Source organism: Sinohyriopsis cumingii, chromosome 7 (assembly GCF_028554795.1).
Source record: "Sinohyriopsis cumingii isolate HCF-2022 chromosome 7, ASM2855479v2, whole genome shotgun sequence".
NCBI lineage: Eukaryota > Metazoa > Mollusca > Bivalvia > Unionida > Unionidae > Sinohyriopsis > Sinohyriopsis cumingii.
This window is the reverse complement of record NC_142967.1, coordinates 134,395,632-134,421,628: the sequence shown is the minus strand read 5'-3', so window position 1 is coordinate 134,421,628 and position 25,997 is coordinate 134,395,632. Positions and strand designations below refer to the sequence as shown.

The window sequence follows — 25,997 nt, the reverse complement described above, 5'->3', positions numbered from 1 at the left end:
GGGGGGGGGGGAAGGGGAGTACATATGTCCCCGGGCGCCAAGGTACAGGGGCGCCAAAATGAGGCTTACAACGTTACATTATAATAAGTAAACAAGGGTAATATTCAAAAATGTGATTAAACGGGGAGGGGGCTGGGGCGCCAATTTTATAGTTCGTCCCCGGGCGCAAAATATCATAGCTACGCCTCTGGGTATATCAGAGACCCCCCCCCCCGAGTTTGCCACAGAGCGCTCGTGTAATATACGGTTTAATACAAAATACATGATTGTGGGCAGGAATATACAAAATTTGGTCGATATACATGATCGTTGGTATCTATTCAAACGAGGGCCATGAAATACATTAGCAAATTCCTACAGTATTTTAAGGCAGGCGATTACGAATTATTTAAACCACGTTTTGCATCTGTCACAGATTTTATAATCATTTTGAAGTGGCTGCTTTATCTCGAGGAAAACGAGCGGTAAGTGTTATACAAAACAAAATCTTAATAGCAATTTGATCACTTTTGCGTCATTTGACAGTAAGAATAGTAATAAATAGAGGATAATTTCTTTTCCTACGTTAGGCCTAATACCTGGTATGTTTTTTAGTGTGGTACACACACAAAAAACAACCCCAAAACAACACTAACAACATTTTAAAAAACCCACAAAAACGAGTGCCGTGCCGAAGCCACGGGCTAAAATGCTTTATTATCATTTTTTTTTATTTATAGCATCAATCACAAATTGAAATATATACAGTATTAGCGTTGGAAAAGAAAGTTTTCTTTTTGTTATATTTTTTTTCTCACCCTAGCGAAACACTTTCTGCAAATGACCTTAATAAAGAAAAATAATAAATTAACCTAAACCACTTTGAATGTCGACCGTATCTTTTATTTACACGGCATCATGCGCGGAAGAAAATACCAACTGAACCGGGATTTCAGACAGCAGATGAATTGAAGTTGATTCATTGAACATCATTAGCAATTGTACAATCAAACAGATGCAACAATGAAAAGTGGAACTATGAAAAATCGAGAATGTTAGATTTGCGAAGGATTTATTCCGAATCATTGTCTGCTAATAGAGAATTCATGTCAGTTGCTGTGTCGGCGATGCCCACACAGCGCGCCGTCCAAATGTGAAGTTGCGTTTTGCTGACAGACATAACACTGTGCCATAATTTATCTGATGGCATGTAAAGAAGCTGCTTAAATTATAGTATTTAAAAGTTTCTTCATTTTGTAAGAGCTCAAGAAATTAATTCTGGTTTGAAAGACAAGATGACGGTAAAACTCAGAAGACGTAGCTGTACAGTACCGTTGGTGTTGGAGACGTCATAATAAAGGTAACTGCGTTAACTTCGCTTTTTGTTTGGTAATTTGTTGGATATTATCTTTTGCTGATCTTCTTTGAGCTTGGAGTAAATTTTACATTCTGAACATTTTTATTTGCACTTATCTGCTTAATATGTATTGCTGGGATATCATATAGAATATGAAGTCAGTATAATGGTACTATATTACATATTTGAATGATAAAAGACTGGTAAATGATATAATGATAAACTACAAAATAAATAATTTGCCCAATATCCCAAATATGTTAATTAAAACAAACATTGAATGTAAATTCAGATATAATGAGCAGTTGTAAGAAGTAAGAAATAACATTTTATCCATTGAACCTGTTATGTGTTATCATCATCAGTTTTAAAATAAACACATGGAGACAAGTTTGCTTAAATTCTAAAATTAACACACACACACACACACACACACACACACATATGGTATTTTAATCTAATACAGAAATGGTGACATTGATATATGCAGACCAATAGTTTTTTTCTTCTACAGATATAAATTAAAAAGCCTAATTCTGAGAGTTTCACCTACAACATTCATGATGGGAAAGGGCCACTAATTAAGAGCTGACATATGTGGAAGAAAAATACCATCCATGTTGAAAAGGGCTAGAGGTAATGTGAGAAAACATAATTTATCAATCTTATTTAACATTATTGTTGATATTTTATCTCAACTGGTCAAAAGGCTAAGTGGGTTTATGTAATGGTCCAGAGTGTGTTATTTATTTCACATCCCCTTCTGTCTTTCAACAGTAAGAAATTAGCTACTTTGGAGTCCATAGTTCTGATCAATTTGTTTATATAAAACTTGGTTTTGGGCTTAAATCAACATCTTGGATAAATCTAATAATGAGCAAAATCCAAGTATATACATGTGATCATGTATAAGATTAGTTGAGTTTTTTAACCAGCCTAAAAGCCATACTTCCACAATATAGGCTAAAATCATTAAGTTGTCCTTGAAGTTTGATGAGTGTTAACCATTAATAATAATAAGGTGATCTTTCATCTGAGTATGTTACCACCGCATGCAATATTTATACATGTAGTGCAGTTTTTACTAAACGTAGAATACATGCTTATATAAATGAGATCTAGATTGAAGAAGTGAAGATGCATACAAATACATGAGGTTATAACCACTACTGCTGATTCAAGTTTGATCATGCTTGGCCATTGGGCTTATAGAGTAAAGTTTCACAATGATGCTTATTATGAGTGTGATAAAGGTATGGTAGTGAAGTGACCTTGCATCTGATTGGCAGAGTTTCTTATGATTTGCACAACAGTGTTTATGATCCAATTTAGATCTGACTTGTTTAATTATTTGCTTGTATGTCTGAGGCTATAAGCAAAATCTATGCATATAATGTGGTGGTTCTACATCTCACTAGCCATTCTTGCTACTGCTCTTAAAACTATTTCTCATTAATTTCATCAGACTTGGTGAATAGATTTATCTCATCAAGATATAGCAAAAGAACAATTTTGTAAAAAAAATATTCATTCATATTAAACTCAAATTCTGCATCTGATTGGTTGACCTTGCAAATACTATAAGGGCTCTATTTCTGACAAAAAGATTATTTTGATCTAATGTAGCAGAAATGCTTATATGATCAAAACATTGAACATATTTGATGACAAATAAGAAATAGTTTTTCATGCAAATTTGATAAACATTGATAAATCGGTTCATATCATTAAAAGCTTGGAAGAGTTTGATTACATGTGAGACCATCACATATTAATCATTCTTTATTTAGAGAATTATTTTTGTCAGGATTTAGTAAAATATGTAAAATCAATATGGACTGGTTTTGTTATGTACAGCAACACTAGTTGTTTACTGAGTACTGAGGGAATTGGAGTAAGGCAAGGGTACATTGCAGTAGGTAACCTGGTTGACTTGATAACAGGATTTTAACACAAACATTTTTATCAGGAGTCTAGCATACTAACCATTGATTCACTGCAGATCCTGCCCCCATTAGTTACCTTTTAATACATAAAGCATTTGGGTTTTTTATGTCACAAATCCCATAGGGATTAAAATTAACATCATAGGTCTCACTGGATAGTTTCGTATTTTGACATCCCTCTAATTTTTAAGGTAGAAGGCATGAACCTAATTATCACAAGCCTAGCATTTATAAATTTACACATAAGCTAAATCTATAATGTGGTTCAGATTTACTTTGAGTTAGGCATGGAAATAGGTTGGCTTGTTGGTGACTGCCTGTCACAGTTAGATGAGCATTGGAGATCATATGCGTAACTTAGTCTGCAAATGAGTTGCCGACTTTTATTTGTGTCTGCTACAGAGGTAAATATAAAAAAATCTTGATGGTAGAGGGGTGATGAAAAGTATGCTAATTTGTTATAGTACTAGTGAACTTTATTCATGCATAAGGCACATACTGATTCTTTTAGTTGCCTTGTCACAGAAAAATATTGAAAATAGCTATTTCTAGTAAAAAATGAATGTAAAATGTACCTGCATCCTTTGACCCTACCAGAACCAAACTAAAAGCTCAAATTTGTGCAGCTGCTTTTGCTCATCACAAACATAATTGGGAGTATAACTGCTAACCCTACCCTCTAGCACACATTTCATTCATTCATTGGATTAAAGTCACGTGCACCTTTCGGTATGTGCGACTGTTTAGTTTGTACACGTTTGTGTACTTTTTGAATTTAGCGATTAACTTATACAATGCCCCCAAGCAAGCAAGCCGAAGCCCAGGTGCCCCAAAAGGTCCCGCCCAGGCTCTCATCGCTGCAACCTTCTCCATCGTTGTACTCCGTTGGTGGTCTGTTTCTGCATCCTGCATCTCCTTCCTCTCTCATTTCAGGCAGTAACCGAAGCACACCAGCAGCAGTATTATGAAATTTTCGTTGCAATCAATGCCCAGTTCCCTATATTTATTGGGCTATTCCTGTACTATCTTGCCAAACATGTGATTGTCACATACGCTTCAGATATTCTGGAGTTGTGAATTTTCCTATCTTTTGTAAGGTCTATTAAATTTTGTGTACTTTGCGTACTTGAATTTTCCGAAAATTTTTTCACATCTAGTAGGCTTTTAGTAGCCCTTTATTTTGTTTTGGAGATCTCAATTTGGTTAAGTATTTCGTACGTGTGGCTTTAAACCAATCAGTGTGTTTCAGGGCCAGTAAGTTGTTGGTCAAAAGAGGGCTTTCGTGGGTCAGAATGAAAGCCCTATGTGGTAAAATTTGTTTGTAAAAAAGAAAAAAAAAAAGAAAAGAAAAGAAAAAAAAGGTGGGTAGGGAGTGTGTATGCTATATTTGTGTGATGGCTATAGACATTTTTGTTCGTTTTTCTGCTTTTCCCACATATCCCGACAACACACATTCACGCTCACTTTCTCATTCACACTTATAAGTAGATGTGGGGGGGGTGTGGCCTTATTTCTTTTGTTTGATTTCGGGAAGGCAATTCTTTTCATACTGGGGGGTGGGGGTGGTTTGATTATTTGAGGCATACTCTTTTCATTGTTTCTGCCTTCATTCCCCAAGGTCTGCAAGTGTCCTGTTCTTTCTTCTTTTACTGCCTTAGGACGTTTAACTTCATCCTGTGCCTTTTCCTGCTCTTCTTTATTTCAGCTCTTTCTGCCTTATCCCGTGTCCGTTTCTATTTTGGTCTTCTCGTCCTTTTGATACTGCCATGTTCGCCGTGAGATGTTTTCTTCGAGGGAGGTGGTTTGATTGCCTTTGTTTCCCTTCGCTTTGACCACTTGGCTATTTACCTGTTATTTTTGTTTAGCTTAGCTATTTGTGATTTATTTTAATGTATATTTTTTTTATTTTTATTTTTTTATATTTTTTTTATTTTTTTTTGATCCTACGGGACCTAGCATGCCGTTATAATTCCGAAACAGTGATTTTGTAATATTTTGTCCTTATCTGGTTTTTATTGTTCGGGTTATGATCGGCTGTGCCAGTCTGTGAACCCACGATACCGAGCCGGCCGTCACAATTCCCAAACAGTGATTTGTAATATTTTGACTGGTCTTTGATTTACTTTTTAATATTTTTTTTTTTGTTTTTTGTTTTTTTTTTTTTTTTTCCTTTTTTTCTTTTTCTTTTTTTTTTTTTTGAACCTACGGGGCCTAGCATGCCATTATAATTCCAAAACAGTGATTTTGTAATATTCGTCCTTATCTGGTTTTTATTGTTCGGGTTATGAGCGGCGGTGTCAGTCTGTGAACCCACTAGCCCGAGCCGGCCGTCACAATTCCCAAACAGTGATTTGTAATATTTTGATTGGTTTTTTTCTTTTTTGGTTCGATCTTTTAGGTTTATTGGTTTTAATTTCTTTACATGGTCTCTCTTTATACCCAACCCTTCATTCGGTTTAGATTTGTCCCCTTTTGCCTATTTTGTTAATGAATGTCATGATGTTATTATAGGTCATTCCTATGTTATTGTTTTTTGCCACAAGTAACTCCGGGTATGTCCACCGTTCTCCTATTTGTTCCTGTTGAGATTTTAGTTCGGCCCTTTCCTGGTTGTATTTGGGGCATATATTTATTAAGTGTGCGATTGTTTCTGGAGTTGGGCAGTAGGGGCAGTTTTCGGTTGGTCCCCTTTTTATGTGTTTCCCTGCGCATCCTGCCAATAGTGTTTTACCTGTTCTTATTCTATTTATTATTGTTATATCGTATGGATTTTTGAAGGTCGGACTTTCGACTTTTCTACTTACTTTTTTCATCATCGTGTGTATTAGACTGTTTGCATCCGATTTTTCCCATAGCTCTTGCCACATGTCATTGATCTTGTCCCATGTTATTGATTTCAGTGACGCTGTATGCTATATTTTGGGCTTTTGGTTCGTTTGTGGCGTTTTTTGCTTCTGCATCTGCTTTGTCATTGCCTGGGATTATGGATGTGAGAGGGTATCCATATGAATTCAACGTGTTTGTTGTTTTTTTCAATCTCTTTAAGTAGCGATCTTGCATGATTAATCATATTAGGTCTGCTCTTGGATTGGTCTGTTGCTAACGATTGTAGTACACTGTAAGAGTCGCTTAGAATGACTGCCTTAGTTGTGGGGTATGTTTTGACGTATGTTAATGCCATTAGTATTGCCATGAATTCTACCGTGTATATAGCGCATTGGTCTGGGAGTCTTTTTCCAACGGCGACATCTAATTTTGGGATCACTATCCCTGCTGCAGTTTTATTTGGATTTTTGGTTTTTGATCCATCTGCGAAGATTTGCGTGTATGTCTCGTATTTGTTGTCAATGTACGTTAGTATTGATGCTCTTAGTCCTATCGGGTCATTTTGTTTTTGTCCTAGTTTACGTAAGCTAAGATCTATTTGTGGTGTGGGACAGGTCCACGGGGGGTCTGGGTAGTACCTTATTTTTTCTGGGTTGATATTTGCGATTTGAAATTTCCTTTTTAATTCTATAATTATTTTCCCACTAGGTATTTTTTTATTTTTTCCTTTTGTATCGAATGGTTTGTCGCATGCTAAGAGGGCTTGTAGCGTGAGGTGGTTGGGTTGGTGTATTGATATTCGAGTCGAGTATCACAGCATCAATTCCTTCCGCCTTAGGTCTAGCGGGGGTTCTCCTACTATTATTAAGATATCTTGTGTGGGGGTACCATTTAGGACGCCGGTGCATACCCTTAGCGCTTTTGATTGGACTGTGTCTAGTTTCTTTAGTAACGTGGCGTTCGCCGCTCCATATATCTGGCAACCGTAGTCCAATTTTGCTCTTATAAGTGCTCTATATAGGGTAACGAGTGTTTTTTGATCAACCCCCCAATTCACCCCTCTGAGGTTTCTGTGGAGGTTGATGTCTCGTTTGCACTTCGTTACGAGTTCTTGGATATGAGCTGCCCACGTGAGTTCGTGGTCGAATACCATACCTAGGAGTGTCGCTTGTTTTTCGAATTTGATGGGTACCCCCTTTAGGGTTAAGTTTGGAGTGGGTGGGGGGTGGCCACCTTGAAAATTGAAAACTATGCCTACTGTTTTTAGAGGTGACAATTTAAATCCCCATTTATCTGTCCAATTTCCTATATCGTTTAGTCCTTTTTGTAAGTGCTTGGTCGTTTCTCTGCTGGCTGGGTTGCCAGTTTTCCATACGGCGCTGTCATCGGCGAATTGGGATAAGTCAAGGTGGTTGGGTTTTACCGCTGTTTCCAGGTCGTTTATCATTATATTAAATAAAGTTGGGCTGATTACGCTTCATTGTGGCGTGCCATTTTCCAGTTTGTATCGTTCGGAGTAGTCTTGTCCTAGTCTGACTTGTATCTTTCTATCGGTTAGGAAGTTAGCAATAAATTTGTATATATTGCCAGTTATTCCGTATGGTTTAAGTTTACTTATCAGTCCCTTAGTCCACATTAGATCATATGCTTTTTCCATGTCTAAGAAGATGGCTGTAACATATCTGGATTTTTAAAATTTTTCTCTAGATGCTAATTTGACAGCGGTTTCTAGTCTCATGAGTTGGTCTATTGTGCTTCGGTAGTTGCGAAACCCGCTCTGTGTATTAGCTAGTAGTCCTTTGCTTTCTAAATGGTATTTCAGCCTGTTGTTTACCATAGTTTCCATTATTTTACATATATTGTCTGTTAGTGATATGGGCCTGTATGATTTTATATCGCTTGAGGGTTTTCCAGGCTTAAGAATCGGGACCACTACTGCCTTTTTCCATCTTATAGGTATGGTACCGGTTTCCCATATTTTATTAATGAGGTTAAGTGCAATTGTGACAAGTTTTTTGGGTAGGTTCTTGTACATTTCATACCCCAAAGTATCCTCCCCGGGGGATGTGGTCTTTTTGCCGGCGAGGGCCTTTCTCCATTCGGCTTCTGTAAACGGAAGGTTTAGTGGGCCGTCATTATTTCCTGCTTCCTTTATGTTGTCAGAGTTGCTTTCCTCAAATTGCCTTTTATGATTTTTAAACTTATCCTCTAAGTTGGTATTGCTACACATGTTGGCGAAATAGTTTGCGAATAATTCTGCCTTATGTTTGTTGTTTTGTCCAGGTATGTTGGGGGTTATTGATTTAGTTTTGCCTCTCATTTTTTTAATTCTTTGCCACACCTCCTTCGATTTTGTGTTAATATCTAGTTTTGAGCAGAATTCTCTCCATGAGTTTTGTTTAGCTATCATAATAGTTTGTTTGGCAGTTTTTTCCTTTTCCTTGTAGTAGTTAAAGTCCCTATTATTTTTAGTTCTTTTGAATTTGTTTAGAGCTCTTTTTTTCTCTTTAATTGCTATTTTACATTCATTATTCCACCAGGGCACCGTGGGTTTGGGTGCTACTCCTTTAGTTTTAGGAATTGTTTCTTGGGCCATTGTGTTAATGGTTTCTATTAATTTGTCATTAAAGGTGTCAATGTCCCGGTGATATATGGTTTCTGGGTCGATTGAGTCACCTATCTGTTTGAACCTAATCCAGTTGGCCTGTTCGTATTTCCATCTTGGTGTGAAGGACGCTTTATTTTGAGGTATTCTAATTTGTATTTCTATATTTATAAGGTAATGGTCACTTCCCATAGGGTCGCTTTCATCAACTTGCCAATCAGAAATGCCTGTTAATCTTGGTGTGCATAGAGATAGGTCTATTGCTGATGTGTGGCCTGTTCTGTCATCTATCCGGGTGTGCATTCCGTTGTTTAGAAAAACTAAGTTGCATTTTTGTGCCCATTTTTCTACAATTTTTCCTTTAATGTCCGTCTTTTGACTCCCCCATAGTTCATTGTGCGCATTGAAGTCCCCGCATATTACCACCCATTCTCCACAGTCTTTAATCATTTTGATTGTTTCGTCTGCACTTAAATTGCGCTGCTCATTTGTTTCATAGAGGTTAACGATTAGTACCTGCTTAGTTTGAGCGGTTATTTTGACTATCTGTATTTCGAAGTCATTGGGCGGTCTACTATCTGTTAATTTATGCATTTCTGATGTAATTCCATCTCTAACAAAGGTTGCTAACCCCCCTCCTCTTGCTGTGGGGGATCGATGCTTTAGGTATTTGGTGTTGTAGCCTATGATGTTTGGGATACGTGAGGTATCATTTAGGTGGGTTTCCTGTATGCATATAACATCTGGTTTTCTTTCCTGTTCAAGTATTTTGTTATTTAGTTGGTCAGCGTGGGCCCTAAGGCCGCGTGCATTCCATTGCCATATTTTGATTTCTGCTCTGGAATCCATCTCTAGTGCAAAAAGTCTTAATAGTTTGTTTAATTTACTGTTGTTTTCGTTTTATGCGTGTTTCCTACCAGTGAGGGTGCTACCTATTTATTTTGTTTTTGGTATCCTGATTTTTGTTTTGGCCTGCTTATAGTTTACCCCATGGGAGATCATATATTCGACTATTAGGGCTTCTCTAAGAGCCCTGGGGCATTCTGCGTGGTTTGGTTTGTGGTTACCACTACAGTTAGCGCAGTGCTGATTGGTGGCGCTACATGTTTTCCGGTCTGGGTGGTGAAGACCACATTGATTGCACCGGAATAGGTTTCCGCAACTCTTAGAGTAATGCCCCCAATTTTTGCAGTTGCCACAGAACCGTGGTTTGTTTTTGAAAGCAAAAATTTTTTTAGCCTCGAGTTTTTCGGCTATTTTGATAGTTTCTGGGGTGGCGCCCTTAAAAAAGAGTACCACTGCAGTGCTATCCTTTCCCCTTCTTGTTTTTAGGCGGATTGCTTTCTCTACTTCCTGTCCTTTACTCCTTATGTAGTCTACTATTTCATTGGTTTTATTTTGAGTTGATACGTATATGACTCCTTTGTTGTGTGTTTTTGGGGGGTTTGGGTCTATGTGTTGTTTTGTTCTTTTGTGTCTAGTGACCTGAACATTTATTTGGTCTATTCTTTCAATTTCCATATATTTGGCAATCTGTTGTTCAGTGGTGCATTTGATTATCAGCAAGTCGTCTCTAGTGCTTTTAAGCGTGAATTCTCCTTGGTGATGTTTGTTCAATTGCCATGCTATGGTTTTAAAGGCTAACTTCGTTATTTTGGAATTTACTCCCTTGACGAAGAGAGTCAGTTCAGCGGGGTGTTTCTTGTTTTGGATATTTTGCAGACTAGTCTTTTTTCCCCTGGTGTTTGTCTCTTTAGCTGACTTTGTTTCGTTGTCCATAACCGGCTTGCTGGGTCTTGTATTCTGACAGTTAGTGTGTTCCTTATTCTTTCTAACTGGTATTTGGGATTTGGTTTTCCTATTATTCTTACCTTTTGTTGAGTCGTGTGTGACTGCTTTATTTGTGGTAGGGTGAGGGCGTTCTGTTTCATCTAGTAGGTTCTCAGTTTGAGTCCCCTGGCTGCTAGTGTTTTTAACCAGCGTGGTCTGGGTTGTTTTTGTGCTTGTTGAGTATTGTTCCTCAGTTTGGGTACTCATGTCGGATGTAGTTTTGCGGTTACTCGGTAGATTGTCCACATTCTCGTTTACGCTTGGTGACAGGTAGAGTCTACTCATCGAGTCAGTTGGGGTCGAGTTGAAAATTGGCGTTAAGAACTGTATCTGTCGTTTTTCTCTTGGGGGGATGAGACTGCTTCGGAGTAAGTTTGCCTTAGTTTATCTGCCTTTAGGTTGACCAGGCAGCTGAGATAACTATTTGATGATGTGACATTAATTTTGTTTTTATCCATCTTGAGTTTCTTTATTTGATGTAAAGTATATATGACGGGATATTTCTTTAGTTTTAATCCTGGGTTTGTTTTGATTTCTTGCAATTTATTTGAGTTTAATTCTAGCTTAAAGCTATCTGTCTTAACTATACTTTATTCTACTTAGTACTATGAAAAAGCAACAGCTGTAAGGGGATATGCAAATAGCTTTTATTCTGATTTGTGTAATTAATTATTATATTACTATTATCCAATTTAAACTTATTGAAAATTATTTTCTAGCCAAATGGTCAAAGTAAAAGGTTTTACTTACCCCGATCCAATTTTCTTTTTAAGATCTTTAGAGTTTTTAAATACAGCCTTCTAATTATACAAGTTTCATTACATTGGTCAATAATTAGTCACATGTGATGACACTTGTAACTAATCAAACCACAGCAACTGAGAGCAGACTAAGCACTGATATTTATATGGTACAGTGGCAATATACAGTCTGTCTGCCGCAACACATGAAACAAACTGGACAAATCTGAAAGCCTTGAATTTGACTTTATTTATCTGTATGGTAGAACAGAACCTGAGTTGAAAAGCTTTTAAAGAAAGACCTTGATATCAAACCTAATAATAACTGCAGGAGTTATATTATGGATAATTAACCATTCTCTCAGTTTCAAACTGGGCATTCCATCCCATGGGGTTCTAAATGTAAACCAAGTGTAACTGATATCCTAATGAACTGTAAAGACCATAGCAGCACAACAGCAGGGGACCAGGTATGTCCAGATCCAGAAATCACAGACCAGTTTCAAACTGATGATGAACCACATAAAAATTACACATCTGCTAGAACTTATGTTATGAAGATAACTTAAATTGCATTATTATTAATCCTCCTCCTCACATTCATCATAATTGAGATGCATCATATATGTTTTATTGTAAAATAGTTTATGCAACATAATTCAGTGAAGACCTTTGCTGCCAATTTACCAGTGAACCATTTGTTTCAATGAACATATTTTATGTTGTAACAAGGAGCATCATTTAAACATTATGATACACTTATCATACCTGTATATGAAATCCTAATACTAACACTTATACTTGCAATACTACTACTAATAAAAACACCTGCATTGATAATTTGATTATGTTCAATTGGACTTGTATCTAAATGATCACCAGCTGTATGAAAAGACATATTTTAATATATAGATATTGGATGGAATACTAGTTACCACAATTGAATAGTCATATGATAAATGATATATTATTTTAAACAATTTATATTTGCAGTGAAACATGCTTTTACATTATTTTCACTTAAATTTCATTTATAGAGCAGTATACTCTGCATTCATTAAATTACTGAAATGGTTATAATACAACAACAAATACTGCAACTTCCAGAATCACAAAAATCAAAAGATATAAACAAAAACTTCCCTACATGTATCAACAGTTGTCACTTAATAGACAGAACTCTGAAGATTTAGAATAGGATGTTAACAAATTAGGTATTCAAGTTAAAAAGAAAAAAATACCAAGTAAGCTTACTACCAAAAAATCAAACAATAACAGTGAATTTTAGTACATTCCCAGGAAACAGAATATATGATTTTTCTTAACTTGATCTGATACATCTTAAATCTATAGAAAATGATTCATATTGTATGACTAAAATATTATGTAAACAAAAATTCCATCACTTTTTTCAGATGCAACATGCATACCCCAACCCATCCTTCTTGATCATAAAGTATACCAGCATTCCACTATAAGATGGGGAGCTGTAGTGGCTCAGTGGTTAGCTTTCTGGACCTGTGAAATAAGGTAGGTTCAAATTCTACCATCAGACCAACCTGGGTTAGCTACCATGGTGTGTCCTTGGGCAAGGCACTATACTTAAAGTGCCTTGGCACTAAATAACTTACTTGTGTTGGTTTACCATAAAAGGCCAAACCAAACACAAAAAAACAACAACTTTAAAATATGAGTTTTGTCAATACTAAGTAATTGAAAATCATACTGAAGAAATGTTTTTGTTAATACAGATTAATGGATCTAAAAAATCTCTTTCTTCTGCAGGAGTTTAAAATGTTAAATTAAAAAGGTCATGGTACACATTGCTTTGTTCGTACACATCAGGCTCCGTAACCCATATCCAACTAAAAATTTTAGTAGAGTCTGAATAAAACATATTTTAATCTGGATGATAATATTCTTTCTCCATTCATATATTACACCACCAAGATTGATCCAAATAAGATTACATTTTACTATAACACTGAGGATGAGTATGCCTCTTAACAACTTACAAATGTGGAGAGAATGGAGTTAAACTGAACTTTGATTTCTTTTCAACCATAGCACAAGATGATCATTTATTATGAAAAAACCTGAATAAAGTTGGAGTTCATAACCATGACAGTCTTGATACAATATAAATTCAATATATTATTGTTGTCTTGAGGTATAGTTCTGTATATTACAATCTCACACAAGATCAGGGTATATTTTAGTACCATACAGTTAATTCGGGATTGTATTAATACCTATTCTGGTGAATGAACATTAAATAAGATTTACTATTTTGGAACCAGTTGCAATAAAGTTTACTAAACAAGAGAAAATATGACTTTACTATAATATCTAAAATGTAAAATCTGCAAACAGAATACTTGCTTGACTTTACACTTCAACTATATCATAATATTTATTTGAAATGAATTTATACAAATGGCATTAAATTTGGTTTCAGGCTGGTAATGACAATGGTAGTAGTGAATAGGGACGGTCTAGGGACTAGGGAACTTCCATGTTAAAAAGGGTATATCCACTCTGGGGACTATGTAATTTAACATGGGAGAAAAAAAAAAAATATCCATTCTAGGGACAAGGGGAATTTAACATGGGAGAAAGAAAAAAAACTATTCACTCTAGGGACAAGGGAAATTGAACATGGGGAATAAATCGTGGGACTGTCTTGGGACTAGGGGAAATGGAACAGGGTCGGGACCCTATTTTAATAAGGTCCCGACCTGATGGGTCTATGAAAATGGAACAGGCGAAAATTGAAACAGGGAGGGGTCTCTATTTTTTTATTATTTTTTTAAACAAAAAAATAAAAAAAGGGGTAGGCAATTGAAAGTCAAGATCTTTTCGAGAGATAGGAATGGCCCTGAAAAGGGCCTTTGGTTTTATGTTAATATACCCTTAACATAAAGGGCATCTGTGACATCTTCTTCTTGACCTTAGGCTGTGCCTGACTGCAGGACCATAGATTAAGACTCTTTTGAGGCATCCTTGATGCTCCACATAAGATTCTTCGCGTCCACAGGCTGGTGTCTGTCCTGTGGATAACTGTCCAGTTGGATCGGACATACATTGATATGTCCGTCCGGAACATCATCGAAGACACAAGCGTTGAAGATTGTACATCGGTCCACATGTTGGGGTGCTGAGTAACAGGTGAAGGAATGCAGTGAACTGTACTTATTTATAGGGGGAGGAAGGATTGAAACGGATTGAGTTTGTTGACCAATCCAAACACGCGTTACAAAATTCAGTCAGCCCACGTCCAATCCGAAGAGAGCAGTCTGTGACGTCACATAGTCTATATAGATTCGCTAGCGCCTGTGCGTAGTCAATCTAAGCGACAGTTTTTCAACATGACGGAAACTCAGAAAACGATCAGTTTGGTTGCACTGATGGTGGAGACTACCCAAGGGAACCCAGACTTACTTTCAGAAGAGGTGAATTGGGATTTTGTGGATTTTTTTACCTTGCAAGAATTTGTTCCTGAACCTTCGTCACCTTCTCCTTCATTACCGCACATGGAAAATTTTAGACAGAGACAGAAAGAAGAATTGGAGAAATTTATACAACAGCAAAAGGAAGCGGAACAAGCTTTTCTCCTACAGCAACAGCAGCAAGAAGAAGAGGTAAGAAAAAAACAAGAAGAAGAAGACGCAGCAGCAAAGAAACAAGGGTGTCAAAATCAAACGGTCACGGTACTGTTAGACATTTTAGTTAAGAAGTCTGAAACAGATGTATCAGACTCCTTTATTACGGCCGAAGAGAATACGACCTTCCCAAGCTAAACACTCCAACCCTGTGACTACGCCTACTGCACCATCCTTAGTGATTTCAACGAAATCATCATCAACAGTACGCAGTCCAGAAGTAGGCCTTGGCCATGGCAAAGGCTTAAGACAGTTAAAGTTGATTGTTTAAACTCACCCCTTACACCAAAAAAGGCCCTTTTCAGGGCCATCCACGTCTCTCGAAAAGAGATAGGCTTTCAATTGCCAATAACTAAAAAAAAACATTTTACCCAATAGTACCTGTCTGTGTATGAGTGTGCGTGAGTGTAGGTTCTTATTTTAAAATCAAAACCCAAAGACACTTACCTTTTATAATTAATTTATTCTTTTATAAATATTTACAATTCACAATTCACAACAGAGCACTTTAAAAAGTTCATAGACTTATTCTGTCTCATTGTTCACTCTCTGTTTTTTTAATTTCTTCACCGTCATAGTCTTTTCCTCCTCTTCCTCCTCACTTTCTTCCCTTCTTTTCTTCTCCTGTTTCTTTTTCTTCACCTGTCTGTTTTCTTCCTCTTCTTCTTCCTCTTCCTCTGAAGAATCCCTCTCTTCTTCTGACTCCTCTTGTTTCTTTTTTGGGCAGTCTGGTGACCAATGTCCTTTTTCTTGACAATAATAACAGGTATCTTGACTTTTGTCTCTTCTAACCCCTTTTTTTTCTTTTTTTGACGGTCTGGACACTCTGAAGACCAGTGCCCTTTCTTCTGACAGATATAGCAAGTATCTTGACTTTTATCTTGAAAGGAAGGAGAGTAGTCCCTCGGCTGGTCTGAAGAGAATTTTCTAATGACCCCTCGCAAAGCTCTGATGAAACGTTCAATCTTGGTAGTCTCTTCCATTGTTGTGCTCAGTTTGAGAGTGAAATGAATAGTGAAAGGACAAGACACATACCCTTTATATACGCTGGTCTGCTATGACTATAAATTAATCCATGGTGTTTAAACTTTAGTCATTTGACTTTTTGCTATCGAGATGAAATGATCCAATTCATTTGAGAAGAAAGAAGAAGAAAGTAAGAGGCAGAAACGTGATCTATCGCCTCGTACTAGGGCTGAAGTCTTGGCACAAATTCATGCCAGTGATTTTGAAGAGGACATGAGTGAACCAGAATCCAAACCCTCTAAACAAAGTTTACCACCCTTAGTCAACCCTGAAAAGTACTATGACATTCGAGAGACGGAAAAGCGTCCCTCTAGAAAATTTAGAACTACGGCTTACAAATACACAGTGAAGTTTAAAGATTTCAAGTCTGAAGTACTGTTAGAGAAAGCAAAAGGGTTCATCACCGACATGTGGGATTCTTTGCTCACCACACTCAAGCGACAGTGTCAACCCAAAGAAGATGATCGCTTGAGACTTTCCATACAACATGACGGCTTGAAATCCCCTGTTTGGATCGAGTTTAGCAGCCCTGCAGAATTGACCACTTCCAAAGTCATGGACAAGATTCAACACGTGCAACAATCTAATGACCAGTTTGACATCACTGATGGAAAAGCTACACTGGACATGACCCACGTCTCTCCTCCTCAAGGGACCGGACAATGCAGAAAGACCTTATTGGTCAACAACCTTCGCATTACCAAAACAAGTCTTGTCCAAATTAACAATTTTCAAGACCACATGTGTTTAGCCCGAGCCATCGTGGTGGGATGAACCTATGCTGACAAGAACGACACGGTAGAATGGAAAAGAGCCTGGGAGAACATTCGAAAATCGAACCAAGCCAAACAACGAAATGAAGCAGAACTTCTGTTACAACAAGCATGCCTGTCCAAAGACACATCCTGTGGCATTCCTGAGATGCAAAAATTGCAAGATGCCCTAGCTCCACGATACACCTTGAAAGTGCACCCTCAAGAAGTGCGCGGGTCTCTGTTGTTTCGAGGGAAAGACTTTAAGGATGGAAAATACATTTACCTCTATCATCACGATGACCATTTCGATACCATTACCACTATCACTGGATTCCTGGGATACAAATATTACTGTGAGAAATGTGACTTATGATGGTTATAATAATCGAGAGCAACACAAACATTGTGGATCGAAATGCTCAGGATGTTTGGCCTCTCAACCCTGTCTGAGCGAAGGGCAAGAACCAGTGCATTGTCCTGCTTGTCTGCACACATTTGTCAGCCCTGCCTGTTACCAACAACATCTGAAGATGCAAGGTTCACAGAAGAAATGTGCTTGTCAACTCCTGAGATTGTGCCCAATGTGTGGACAAGGTCTATGTATCAACAGTACCAAGGCACACGTATGTTCAGGAAAGAAAAAATGTCACATTTGTCACTGCATTGTGGACTTGGAACACCAATGCTACATACAAAAATACCAATCCCAACCAGAGAAAGAGGATGGTCACAAGAAGAAGAAAGGCAATTTCATCTTTTTCGATTTCGAATGCATGCAAGAGATCAGTATTCACATTCCTAATTTCTGCGTGGCTCATCGAGCGTGCGAGAAGTGATTCAAGAACCTATCTTGAGTTATTGCCCTCACTGCAGTAAGATTCCTGGAGGGCGTGAAAAAATCTTTCAAGGACCGAACACACTAGCCGATTTCACACAATGGGTCTTAGACCCCATCGACAAGACGTGGAGCCAAGAGGACATCGAACATTATTATGGAGATTGTCATTGTCATGCCACGGTGATGGCTCACAATTTCTCCGGATATGACGGACAGTTTCTTTTGAGATGTTATACGGAACGTGGCATCGAGCGTCCTAAAATCACTTTGAACGGAGCCAAAATCATTTTCATGCAAGTGGGACAAGTGCAGTTTAAAGATTCGATGAGCTACTTAGCCATGCCTTTGAGTCGAATGCCTAAAATGTTTGGAATGACAGAAATGGCTAAAGGGTACTTTCCACACTTTTTCAATACAGAAGCCAATCAACACGCCGTTCTACCCCATTTGCCTCAGGCTCACTATTACGACCCTGACAACATGCGTACCGAACGAGAAACTTTCTACGCTTGGTACCAGGCTCATGCCTCCGACCCTTTCGACTTTCAGGAAGAAATGCTAAAGTATCGTCGTTCCGACATGGACATTTTACGGCGATGCTGTGGAAAATTTCGAGAACTGTTCATGGAACATGGAGGGGTTGATCATTTAAAAGAGGCTTGCACCATTGCCAAAGCGTGTTCCTTAGTCTACCGACAACGATTCATGCTTGAAAACACTGTGGCTGTCATCAGTCCTCAAACGACCAACTATGTCAAACATCAATACTCGGTCAAAGCCCCATGCTGGTTGCATTACTTGTGCGACAAGGAAGACAAATGGATTCAGCATGCCCGCAACGGACAGGGCGAAAGATCATCGGAATGCATTCGGTCAATGGCTGGGACTTAGAAAACCCCAAGATCATGTACGAGTTTAACGGTTGCTTATTTCACGGATGTCCCGTCTGTTACCCTGACCGCGGCACTAAAAATCAGTTCTTACAACGAACCATGGAAGACTTGTACCAGGCCATTTGTCAGCCACGCCTAAAGTTAGAACAGGAAGGATACCAAGTGGTGGAAATGTGGGAACACAAATACAATCACCGTTTGAACACCGATCCCGAGTTTAAACGCCTCATGGAAAGTTACCAGTTCATGGACCCCCTGAACCCAAGTAATAGTTTGTACGGAGGAAGGACCAATGCCACCTGTTTGCTGTACCAAGCTGACGAAGAGAAAGGAGAAGAAATCATATACTTGGACGTGTGTTCACTGTATCCCTACGTGTGCAAATATTGTTGCTTTCCTGCAGGGCACCTACAATTGTTCACCGAACACATCGACCTAAAAAACATTCGACAATACGAAGGCTTGATCAAGTGCAAAGTTTTGCCTCCCACGAACCTATACCATCCCATCTTACCTCGCCATTGCCAAGGCAAACTTATGTTTCCTTTGTGCCGTACTTGTGCTGAAACGTGCAACCAAGATCAACCTTGTCATCACACCCAGGAAGAACGGGCCTTGACGGGGACATGGGTCAGCGTAGAATTGTTCAAAGCTCTGAACATGGGATACCAACTGTTAGAAGTGTACGAAATTTGCCACTTTCCCAAGACACAATAATTCCACAAGGGTGACCCCACGCAGAAAGGCATTTTTGCAGACTACGTGGATGCCTTTTTGAAACTGAGCAAGAAGCCAGTGGCTATCTGTCCTGGTGTCACACTCCCGAAGACCAAAAGACATTCAGAGAGAAATTCTGGGCACAAGAAGGCATTACTTCAGATCACATTGAGAAAAACGAAGGCAGGCGATCGTTTGCCAAAGTGATATTAAATTGCTTGTGGGGTAAAATGGCACAATGACCGTGTTTACCCAAGATGGAGTATTTGACCGAACCTTCCCGCTACTTTCAGATGATTCACGACAAAGCCAAATTCATGAAACACGTGGACGTCGTTCGTGAGGATTTGATCTTGGTGAATTACGAAGAAGATCTGAACTTTGTAGAAGATGACCCCTTTGGAAATGTCATCATTGCAGCTTACATGACAGCTCATGCTCGCTTAAAATTGTACGAAGCTTTAGAACTGTTAGGGGAACGTGTCTTGTACTTTGACATGGACAGTTGCATTTATATCGATCACCCGAGTCAACAGCACCCTGACATCGAAGGAGACCGTTTAGGAGCCTGGACAGACAAGCACCCCGATGACAAGATTCTAAGTTTCGTTAGTGGTGGTCCCAAAAATTACGGCTACGAATACTGGGCCAAACAAGGAGAAGTGCACACGAAGTGTAAAGTGAAAGGACTTACTCTGAATTATCGTACCAGTCGAGTGGTCAACTTTGGCATATTGAAAGAAGCCTTGCAGTCTAGAGATAGTGACCACCTATCAACCCAACAAGATTGTACGTTTACCCACACACCACATCGTCAGTCGACCCTTGGAAAAAGTCTATCAAATCGTGTAGCAGAAGCGAGTGCGGCTTCCCACCCACTTTACTTTGCCGTATGGACATGTCGGTATAAAACATTGGTTGTAAGAGGATAGCCACCCACCAGAAGGATGACTTCGCCGCAGCAAGAATCGAGTGAGAAATCCAGTGAGAACTCCAAGTTCAAACCCTACCATTTTCCAGTCTTCTTACCTGACTATTGTGATTGTGCCCGTCGATTGGACATGTTTCAAAAATGGCCTACGGATAGGGAAGGATTACCTTCTTCGTATGTTTTAGCTAGAACAGGATTTGTCTACTTCGGACCCGAGTCAGGATTGGGATACGAAGTACAGTGTTTCGCTTGCGGACTGAAGTTACGAATGGATCTATGTATCTACAAAGATTCAGCTATTCTGGAACATACTCGATGGTCTCCGCACTGCCCTTACCTTTCAATGGCCTTTCCACCCATTAAACTACAGTACAATTATGACGGTACCTTAGAGACGGTACCTTCCAAAACTAGACGTAAACACATTGCATCCTATTTCATTGTTGTTTCTTTTCCACATAATAGCTTATTTTTTATAAAATGTTAAACTTTACTAATCTTTTTTCAAGATCACTTTAGTTTGCAAAAATACATCTTGTCATTTATTGGCATTCTACATTGAATTTTGTAAACTAGCTATAAACCTGACCTAATTACTCAACTTAACTGCTGACAGAAACAGTCTACAGTAAATGTATTTCATTTCTATAGCTCGATGGATAAACATTACATCTTTTAAAGCTGTGCACAGAATAGGCCGACATATCACGAGTCAGGAAAACATGGGGGTGGTATCCCCTGTGTCCAAAATTAATATCATTTTGAATAGAATATTCTAGTGACAATTGCCTCTTTTCAAATGGTAAGCATTGCTTTTTTTTATTTTCATCAATCTGTCAAATTCGGTATGCATTTTGCTTTAATATTTGAGATGGAAACCTTAGGTGCATAGAAATGTCAGACAGCATTGTACATCATGGATGGTGTCCAACATACTTTTATGATCATAAAACAAAATCCCATTTTTTAGTTATGGCCACTGATTTAAAAAATATTCATCCAAGCTAAATATAATAATAATAATAATGAGGACTTTGTATAGCGCCTAATCTTTAGAAGCTCTAAGCGCTTTGCAACATTAGACAACATAAAAACATACACAATGATATGATTACAAAAACAAACACCATGAAATTAGAAAACATAAAAAACATGCTGAGAATATTTAAGGTAGTTAACATTATTAAGTCATTAAGTTTGTTTTTGTAGTCAGAATAAGTAGTTTTGAGAGCACTCTTGAATGGGATCACTGCGTCTTTGTGTCTAAGTTCAGTGGGCAATTCATTCCATGTTGCTGGGCCCTGGTATGCAAAAGAATGCTGTCCATGTGACTTTGTTTTCATAGTGAGAATAATGAGTATATGATTGTCGGAAGAGGAGTGTAAGTATCTTGCTTGTGTGTACACATAGGTGAGGTCGGATAGGTATGTTGGACTAGAGTCTGTCAGTGAAACGTAGCACAGAGAACTAATGTTGTGTTTGATTCTGGATCGAATGGATAGCCAGTGTTGGGTACAGAGCAGCGGGGAGGTGTGCTCTGATTGTGGTACTCTAAGTATGATCCAAGCAGCTATGTTTTGAACTTTTTGAAGTCTCTGCAGTAGATATTAAGATGAACCAGACAGAATTGAGTTACCATAGTCCAGTCTTGAAAGCAGTAATGAACACACAAGTGTTTTAGTGGCATCAACTGAAAGATATCTGAGAATGGAGCTGATGCGTCTCAGCTCAAGATACGCAGCCTTGCATATGTTCATGACATGTTGGTGCAATGTGAGAGTACTGTCCAGAGTAACACCTAGGTTTTGTACTGATTGTGTGAATTTAATGTTGGTGTTGCTGATATTTATTGTGTGAGGTAAAGGATGTGAATGAGAAAGTCTTTGATAAGTAAGTATGGCTTGATTTAAATTGTGTTTTTCATGTGACTTGCCAGAGATTTTTAAATGAATTGATAAAGTAACTTGAGACACATTTCAAAGTACATGTTTTAAAAATATTCCATTGATTATTGCTGGCATTTAGAAAAATGCAATGCATCCTTTGTTGTGAAACTTATTTTAAAACATTGTATTACTCATGCAGAAGCCTGCTTGAAAACTAATGGCAAAGCAAAGGCAAATGGAATGGAAGAGACCATATCAGAGACCCTCAAATATGCACCCAACCAACGCAGAATGATAAAAAACAAGGTAATCCAAATGACTCTTATTTCATCAATATTGGATTCAGTTTCGTCTTTTAAAACATAGTATTTGCAAAGCGGATGCATTTCTAAACTGATAACAAAATCAGCTTATCCTATTGCCCAGGACTATCAGAGCTAGAGTCCAGCTAACTACAATATGCATATATCTTGTCTGATCGGACAAGTGCCTCCATTTGGAATTTTTATTCACATGAAATATTTGGATGAAATAAATTCATCTTTGTGCAAATTGATTGCACCATCCACTTGCCAGAAATGACAAGTAAGTGCAAAGTTATCTTGTATCATGGCTTAACGATAGTAAGGGAAGCACAAGTGCAGTGAAGAAAATTTCATACATTTTTATAATGCTGATTAACATGACTTCTGCATATGTAACTAGTGCTGAGATGATATGACTTTATTTAAGCATTACAATTTTGTTTTAATTTGCAGGTGCCTGAGCAGAAGAAGTAATAGATAAACTTTACAGTGGAGTTGGAGACTGATTCTGATTCATAATCTTAATTAAATCTAGAAAATAAACATTAAAGTCATATTAAAATATCTGTTGTATTGTTTCCTTCTTTCATTTCTCTCTTAAAAACAAATGTCTGAACCTTTAGTCTGTAAATTCAGTGGATTCCTTATCAGCCCAACTACTTTTACTTTACACCATGCTACTTTTAAAAAAAAATGAATTATCCCCATTGGGGTAGGTCCCCCCAACCCCCCACCCTACTTTGTCAACTTACCTGCCACATTTAAATCTAATGGAAGGCCCTGCTGTAAAGCCTGTTAGTAAAACTACCCAACAAGAGGATTTCATACATTTGCAACTCCTAGATGGATGGTAATGTTTTCATTTTTGTAATGTAGATTTGGACATTCTTGCCACCAGTATGGAATATGTGTTTCAGAAACACAAGCAGCTTTCATCAGATTTGCATATAGGTTTTATATGTTGTGAGTATGTTGTAGGAAGTTTTTTTAAATAACATCATATGAGATGATGCCAGTGGAAATGGCAGAAAAGTGTCTGTATTGTTCACCAACTACACCTTGTTCTTACAAAATGTGGCTGTTACACATTCCCATGATGATGTCACTGACAGCCATCAGTGAGGAATGCCCCAACAAGCATAATACAAATTGCTTCCATTGTAATTGTTACAATTCCATTCTGACCACTCCGGTGTCCTAGTGGTTAGAGCGTCCGCCTCAGAAGCGGGAGGTCATGGGTTCAAACCCCAGCCAAGTCATACCAAAGACTTACAAAAATGGTATTAACAGCTACCTCGCTAGACGCTCAGCATTAAGAGGTTAGTGTTAGGACTGATCGGCCTGGTGTCAGGATAATGTGACTGGGTGCAACATCATACTACATGTTTGCAGCATGATGCCCCAGTGCTATACATCACTATAAACTGCCACACTGCAGACATCGTAGCAATATGACTGAAAAATTATTCAAGCTACGTTAAAAATCCAATCACACACACACAATTCCATTCTACGATCCAGAACCAACACTAATTCCGTACTACAGTTCTTGCATTTCAATCCAATTTTGCTTTTGAAATGTAGTGCCACTCAATTCATAATGAACCCATTCATTTCAAACACTCGCAAATACTTATTATTCCTGTCTACAACTGAAAAATATCTATATAAAAAAACGTGTAACTGTGTTTTATGCAAGGGCATGGAGATGCACAAAAACTTGCACCTGAAGCTTGAATAAAACCCCGACTGTGGATAAGACTTTACCCATCGATTACCCCAGCTTGGGGATAAATTCCGACCGTGGCGATTTATTATATATCCTATGACTGCTCCAGCTTGAGGGCAAAATCCAAGCACATCCCTAAAAAGATAACAAGTATAGCGGCTCTTTACCTTCTGTAAATGCCACTTGAGCTTCCTGATGCTGTTGTATCTGCCATTTGACAGAATCACGAATGTGGATATATTTCTTAATTGCCTCTAGTTGTTGAGCTAGTTTAGCTGTATGAAATTCCTTTGTGCAGACTCACTCATTATTAATATTACAACAGTGATTTAATTACACATCACCTGTCAGCACACCGATGATAAGTCAGTTATTTTATAACACACCAACAAGCTTGCCCCTTGCACCCCCCCCCTTTTTTTTTTTATTTGGGCACCTGTGGACATGAATCTGCAAGGCTCAAATTGTCATTTTTAATATAAGATCTCAACATTTTTAAGGCCTTAATTTTAAAGACATCCTTAAAACCCCCAAAAGGTTATCAACTGGATCACCAGCCTTCGTTTAGAGTAACAGCAAGTATATATATATATTTAGGTCTAAGGAAACACAATAAAAATGTTTGATTTAACAATGACATATTTGCCTCAGGTCTGTGATCCTGAAGTGAATATTAACTGTCCATTTATTTTCTTGGCTTTTCTTTACTAGGAAATTGATTATAGAGATTTCTGCAATGGTGAAGGCAATGTAAAAATTGGTTACTATAACATACTTTTTACGCCATGTTTGAAAAAATAAATCCAATGGAAAGGTTATAGTCTGAAAATCTTCATTAAATTAAGTTAATATAGGGGAAAAAACTTTAAGAGTTCATAAATATTTTTCAGTGCTGAATAAAGATATAACATAACACTTTCTGCTGTGATTTTAATAGTTTCTGAGAGCATGAAAAATTTCTAGAACTATAATGTATAAATGTTTTCAAAAGATTATATTAATATGAGGGAAAAATCTGTTATGAAATAAACTGACAAGATCTTGTATGAATTCATGTTATCTTTAAATATGATATTTGTGTGAAAATATCTGGAAGAAAAAACAAGATGGTGCCACTCACACATACAATGTGGTTGCCACAGTAGCCATATTAAGAAACTTTTTATCGCTACTTCTGAATGGATAATTGTGTCAGCGTGTCAACATGTGTACAAAATACTTATGTTGATGTCTAGCAGGTCCTGAATGAGAATTATGGTGCTGTACAGACATCCTATAAGGCCACCAATGTGGCCATCCTGAAAATCTTGGTATAACTACTTCTCCTGAATGAATCGTCATATCAGTGAAAGACTTCTTATGTCTAGTTGGACGTAAATGAAAATAGTGCCAATCTAACCTCCAATATGGCTGTTTTAATGGGCATCTGGAAAACCCCTTCCTTGCTACTTCTCCTAGATGGCTGGTCATTTTGACATTGTGCTTTCACTAGATGACCTATTTGATGTCTGGTTGGCCGTAAATGGAACTATGCATATGGTTTTGATGTCTAGTTGGTCCTAAATGTGGTTTTTGCTGCTCATAAACTTCTAATGGTATTATAGTTGGTTCCTTAATGAAACTGCTGTACAAAATTAAAAGGCCTTCTCACTTTCTGTCAAGTTGGATACAATTATCTTTACCAGCTAGGATTTCTTGATCCTCTTTTTTATACATCAACCCTTCGCATATGTAGTTAGCTAAAACAGTATTTTGAACAATTAATTGCCCTCTTGCAAATACAATCCCAATTGCATGCTTTTACCAGTGTGAGAGCTCCTTATATAAGTAGCTAAGTATTCAGTAACTGAATTTCCACATCCACATGCATCAACTCAGAATTAAAAGTTGCAAAACATATACAAATTTGAAAATCTTGAGACATGTGTCACTTTGCATGGTGGGTGTTATGATTTAAATGCAACAAGGAAAT

The 25,997-nt window shown here is 37.8% G+C and overlaps 1 long non-coding RNA gene across 1 annotated transcript; it reads left to right on the top strand.

Annotated features, from left to right (window-relative positions):
* The first annotated feature begins 451 nt into the window (after nucleotides 1-451).
* On the top strand, nucleotides 452-22,862 carry LOC149796174 (uncharacterized). Its single transcript, XR_016422169.1, has 5 exons — nucleotides 452-1,339; nucleotides 1,851-1,972; nucleotides 12,699-12,813; nucleotides 22,191-22,297; nucleotides 22,750-22,862. It is a non-coding gene; the product is annotated as an uncharacterized LOC149796174 (long non-coding RNA).
* Nucleotides 22,863-25,997: the final 3,135 nt, after the last annotated feature.